The sequence below is a fragment of the Phyllostomus hastatus genome, unplaced genomic scaffold (assembly GCF_019186645.2).
Source record: "Phyllostomus hastatus isolate PE091 unplaced genomic scaffold, TTU_PhHast_1.1 phas_scaffold_555, whole genome shotgun sequence".
Classification (NCBI taxonomy): Eukaryota; Metazoa; Chordata; class Mammalia; order Chiroptera; family Phyllostomidae; genus Phyllostomus; species Phyllostomus hastatus.
This window is the reverse complement of record NW_025334036.1, coordinates 212,724-218,825: the sequence shown is the minus strand read 5'-3', so window position 1 is coordinate 218,825 and position 6,102 is coordinate 212,724. Positions and strand designations below refer to the sequence as shown.

Here is a 6,102-nt window from a genome sequence, read left to right as displayed (position 1 = left end):
AGGGAGGGGCGGCCGCTGGCCCCCGCCCCGCTCTGGGCTCCTGCCCCCGCCCCGTTCCTCCCCACCGGCCTACCCAGGGGCAGCGCGGGGTCAGCACCACAGACTTACACCCACCGCCCATGAGCCGAGGGCGCCCTCTGCTGGTGGAGCTGAGCCGGCTCTCCCAGCCTGGGCACTCAGAGACCCCCAAAGAATCTGGAATTTCTGGAATTCCTGCCTGGTCCCCAAGCTGTGCTTGAGTAGGCGCCCCTCGGTGTGTGTCCCCGCCAGGCAGCCCTACCCCTCCTAGGAAAAGGACACGGAGGCCTCCTGGGAGTCTGGGGGGCTCACAGGGAGGCAGCAGGGTCCCTGGGGTCCCAAGGTGATTCTGCTCCAAGGCCAACTCAGGAGAGAGGCCTTGGCTGCCTCCAGTGGGCAGCCTTTTCCCACGCGAGGTGGGGTCCCCAATTCCTCGACTCCAAGTGTATGTCTGCATGTGGCTAGGCCGGTGCCCCCAGGAGCCTAGAGTCCTGCCAACCCCAGCGTGACATTCCGGGCCTGCCTCTGCCTCCACCCCTCTGCCAACTGTCCTGTGGTTGCCCCTGCTGGGCCTCTGGCTGCCTGCTCCCTCTCTGCTCCGCTCCTAGGACGCTCACCCTCCACCTCCTGGGACCTCCCCTTCTGTTCTTCACCTGGGCTGCCCTGACCCTTGGCCAGCCTCTGTGAAGCCTCTGCCCTCTGAGGCCCACAGACTAACCGTCACTCTGCCAAGCTCCACCCAGAGCCCCTCTGCCCTCCCCCGGGGGGCCTGTGGAGCAGCCTGCCACTTGGTTCCTTGACCTCCTCTAGGGTGGCCTTTCACTCCATCTCAGCCACCAGCTCTCAGGGCCATGGCCTAGGTGGTGCCTGATGCCGCTGCCCCACTTCTGACAATTGAAGATCAGATGCCTGATCTCAGACCAGAGCCGGCTCTCTTTCCCCTGGAGTCCTGACAGTCACTCGGCGTATTTTTCTCCCTCCGGACCCTTGTCCCCTTTGTCTGCTCTTCACCCACTTCCCTCCCTGGTTGCATCCATGGCTCCATCCCTGGCCCTTCAGCAAAACCGGGCTCAGCCTGGCTTCTCAATAATAGCAACAGTAATAAGAACAAAAAGAAAGAAGGAGGAGGAGGAGGCAGAGGAGAAGAGGAAGAAGAAGAAGAAGAAGAAGGAGAAGAAGGAGAAGAAGCAGCAGCAAGTCTCCAGAGCAGGCAGAGCTGAGGGCTCCTCCTTTCTTGGTGAATTCCCCCCTGGGACCCTGTTATCACAGGTTAGCATTATCTTCCTCAGTCGATCAGCCCCAGTCCACACAGCTGGGAAGGGATGTAAAGGGGACTGTAGTCTCTTCCTCCCCTGGACCCTCTCACCCTTCAACCGACCCCCTCTTCCTTGAGCTTCCTGACTTGTCACTCACTCTGTCTCATTTCTGTCAGCCTCATTGTAAAGTAGTATGTATGTGAAGGTCCCATTTTAAAGTCCAACCCTTGATTTACTTTATTTTTCCTTTTTCATGTGTTTTTTTAAAATAATCTTTTTTTATGATTATGCAAGTATTCACATGTATTATAGGAAGTTAGAAAATCAAGACAAGCAAACATTTTCAAAGTATCAAACATTATTACCTTAGTAGATGGTCTTATTTTTGCTAAGTGAGAGATTACTTGGATCTGCAATCTGCTTTTTCCAATTATTTCTACTTTTTTTTGTACTTTCTTTTTATTTTAGAGAGAGAGAGAAACATCAACTTTGTTGTTCCACTTTATATGCACTCATTGGTTGCTCCTTGTATGTGTCCTCACTGGGGATTGAACCCATAACCTTGGTATATTGGGACACTGCCCTAATCAGCAGAGCTACCCCACCAGGGCCTCACCTCGACTTTTTCATTACAGTCAATCTTCATCTCATCGAATATTCAAACTATATTCAGATTTCCCCACTTTACTCCAAAGTCTCTTTTATACCTGGTTTACTCAGAATGAAATCCAATCCAGAATCACCTGTAGCATCTGGTTATTATGGCAAAAATCATTTCTGAAAAAGAGGATACTTGTAAACAAACAAACACAAATAAAAAGACAGTCCTTATTTAAGACACTAGGCCTGTCATCCTACAAAATTTCTCTCCTGATTTTGTCATTCATCCACTTCCTCATCCCTCTCTACTTCCTGTGAAACATTTTTTGTGTAGAATAAAATAATAGATCTTGTGCACTTCATAAAACTTCACTGAAGAGTTGATAGTCTTCACTTATAAGGGTTATGCTTTTGCTAATCCTACATGTCTTTGTTTTTATCTTTTTTTCCCCTCCAAAGTAGAGTGCTCCCTCATGAACTGGGGCTGTTTGGTGATTGGGAACGACAGAGCCTCTTAGAAACACAGAATAAATCTCTGGTTTTCCGTTTTAGCGGGGAGACTTTTAATAATGTCCCTGCCCACACCGAGGTGCTAACTAACAGTCGGCGGGATAAATGTCTTCCCTTTCAGTTTTGCGTGTAGCAAAAGCTATATGGTATTTTCAATGATTTCAGAGCCTGCGTTGGTTTATAAATCCTCTTCTCTTGTGTGAACGGTAGGGCGTGGATGAGGTGAACCACCGCGGGGATGGGGGTTGGGGCAGGGGGTCCTAGAAAAACCCTGGGAACCTCAAAGTCACACACACAGGGCAGAGAGCCCAGCTCCATAGCCACGCTCTGGACTCGGGCCTTTTCGGGAACCACGACGGACTTTCCCGGTTGTGCACCGGGCGCCCCCCACCCCCCTTTCCCCGCCGCGGGTGCGCACCGTGCCGTATCTCAGCGTGCACCCGCACCTCGGGGCTCCTCAGGGGGCCGAGGCCACCTGCGCCCACCGCTTGCCCACTGACCGCTAGAGGGCCGCTTGTGGGTTTTGCGGAACAGTTAAGTTCGTACGAACAGAACCAGTCATGAGACAGACATTTAAAAGTAGTGAAAAAACTTTATCCACCCAAACATTAGGGAAAAAACAATGTAATGCAGAACATCCGGCCCAGCGGAAGTGAAAATAGTCTGTTTCCTTTGAAGGGACCTAGATGAGACACTGATTTCCAACTGCCCGGCTAGCTCAGTCGGTAGAGCATGGGACTCTTAATCCCAGGGTCGTGGGTTCGAGCCCCACGTTGGGCGGCTTGACTTTTAATTCTTCCTCAAATTCAACTTCAGGTTTCATTCAGAGTTTCTCATTTTGAAACAATTCAGGACGTAAAAACTATGAACACTAAACTGGTTCCAACAGGGAAATGTGAAACTAAGGAGCAATTTTGCCTGATGAATACATAATAAGATTATCTGGTATGGAAAAATATTTGTTATGAGTGACGTATTGAAGGGCAGTGTTAAAGCCAAAGAGAATACAGACATGAAAATTTATGAAATTGTGGAATTCATAAATATTGCTGAGGTGATCTTTGTCCAAACTTTTGAAATGTATGTTTTTAACTTAATGCTATGTGATATTCAAGATTAGTTTGGAGATCAGCTCTGCTTCACAGGGTGTACTATGCTTGTATATATTTTTAAAGGTTTTATTGTTTTATTTATTTATTTATTTATTTATTTATTTATTTATCGGGCAGTGTTTAGACACAGGGGAGGTACAGAGAAAGAGGGAGAGAAACATGGACGGATCGTTGGCCTCTCGTTCGCCCCCAACTGGGGACCAGGACTGCAACCCAGGAATGTGCCCTGACCTGAACCGACCCGTTAACCTTTTGCTTTGCCGGATGACACTCAACCACCCGAGCCAAGCATATCTGTAAATATCTGTGAATTCCTTTAAATTCATGTACTTTCTGCCTGTGGGAAGGGCTCATGATTGTTGTGGGCTGGGCTCATGATTGTTGTGGGCTGTTTAAACTGTGGTCAGCAGTTACACACGGGCAGAGCAATGATGGGGCAGGAAAGCCCCGAGTGCCTAGCAACAGGCAAATCTGGCAAAACAAGGACCTCCCCGCAGGCTGATTTTTCCTCCCCAGGCGTGTTGTTGCTAGTCTTGCAGGTTAGCCCCCCTTAGAGGGGAAAGGAAGAAAGGGGCAGAAGGATATCCCTTTAAACATTAAGCCCCTAGGACAATGAGGTTCTGACCTACATCAAATATTCAGTACACCTAGGCCCCCATCATGTTTCTGCTCCAGGGCCAGAAAAGCAGCAAAACCAGACATGCCACACCAAGGCTGACATCAGGCCCAGCACACTGACCAGTGAGTGACCTCTGGCCTGGCACTGACCAATCAGTGGAGAACACGACTCTGAAAGTGCCCACCTGGAGAGCTGATGAATTGTCTCTAGATCTTCTCAGGGCACCTCCCAGAAAACCTCCATCCCTGAAAGCCGGTAGGACTGAGGACCCAACACCCCCTAAAAAACACTGTAAGGCTTGGTTTAGTGATTTTAGTTAATCAGGTGGATCTTGTGAACACTCCCTTAGGAACTTTTTATCCTTTGTCTTCCCTAAATTAGTGATTCAAGCTGAAAATTTTCCTTCGGCCATTTTAGTCTCCAAGCATATCTCAAAGCAAACAATTATATTTTCCTAAAATAACTCAATGTCTGTGGGCAACACTTTTTGTGTTGACATCTGCAAATTCTTTTCTTGTTTTGCATATTTTCCATCCTTCCCAGTGATTCTCAAGCATCGTTCACAATTACCATATGTTTTTATCATCAGTTCAACCCACAGTTTCAGACTTTGGAAGAAACACCTGGAAATTTCCAGGATCAGAAATGAAGGTCCCTAAATGCCCCCTTTTGAAGTACTCATATCAGAGATGAGCACTGAATCTCTAGGTGATGGGAGGTGAAGGAAGCAGCTTTCAAAAGGCAGACCCCAGCCGAGAAAAGCAACCTGGTAAATTAATGAGAAGTCAATGGAGATATCATACATTCATTTCAAATCAAAGATTGGTGTCAGGGGTGGAATTGTTTCCATAAAATTCATAGGTAGAAGTCCTCACTTCTAGGGCCTCAGAATGAGACCTTCTTCGAAACTAAGGTTGTTATACATGTAATTTGTTAAGATGTGGTCATACTGGAGAGGAATGGGCTCTTAATCCAGTGTGCCTGGTGTCTTTATAGAAAGGGGACATTTGGAGACACACACACACACACACTCACAGGCAGAAAACTGGGTAATACAACGGATGCCCCCAAAGGGGATAGCACCCACAACCTTGGCATAGCAGGACAATGCTCTAGCCAACTGAGCTACGCAGCCAGACACAAAAACTCCGTTTTAGATGGAAAAATAATCCTCCAGAGAACGGCAGTTTTGCATTTTATTTTAAACATCAGAATCAAAGGAGACTTAAGGGGGTTACACGAAATCCATTGGTGATAGATTAGGGAGGTGGAAGAAAGCAAAGGGGGAATCTCCAGGGTTGGACAAAAAGTAAAAACGAATAGATACACATTTCTTTTAAATTGGTGAGCATAGGACAGTTGACACTTAACAGGATAACAACAATGAGGGGATCTGTAGCCTCTGCTCTGGTGCAGTGATTGTGCCCTGGGGGGTCTGGAAAAAGGAAATTACCCGGACGTCCCCCCCGGAGGCGTGTTATAGATGAAAAAGAAGGTGAAGGTTGACCTGAATCAGGGAAGACACCTTCCCAAGATGGGACTACCCGCCATGACTCGCTTTTACTAGAAAGTTTTAATTTCAGACTATCCCGTGTGGTTCCTTTGGGCCCCTGAGTTTGTGAGGCCGGCACAGAGCTGGTCAGGGTAAGTGGCCCCTTTCTTCCGTCCAAGGGCTTTTTTTCTCCTTCCCGCTGCAGAGCACGTATTCACCGCCTTTCCGGGCGATCCTCGCAGTACACCGGTTTTGCAGCTGAGCAAAAAAAGGCCTTTCGAACAGGAGAATGATGTGAGGACATTCACGCTGGGTGTACATTAGGTAACAGCTTGTGGAGACGGGTGACAAAGGCTGCATGCAAGCGCAAGGTGGTGGGGCCCCGGCCTGGGTGTTACGTGGCGGGGTTCTCCTAAACCTCCTTCAGCGGCTGGTCGAGCGCTCCCTGAGCTCCAAGGCCCAGCTCGCTCCTGCATCCCGAGGGTCCGCTCTCAC

General features: G+C 48.6%; 1 non-coding gene across 1 annotated transcript; it reads left to right on the top strand.

The window, feature by feature from the left end:
- The first annotated feature begins 3,091 nt into the window (after window positions 1-3,091).
- Window positions 3,092-3,164, top strand: TRNAK-CUU. The gene has a single exon. It is a non-coding gene; the product is annotated as a tRNA-Lys (tRNA).
- Window positions 3,165-6,102: the final 2,938 nt, after the last annotated feature.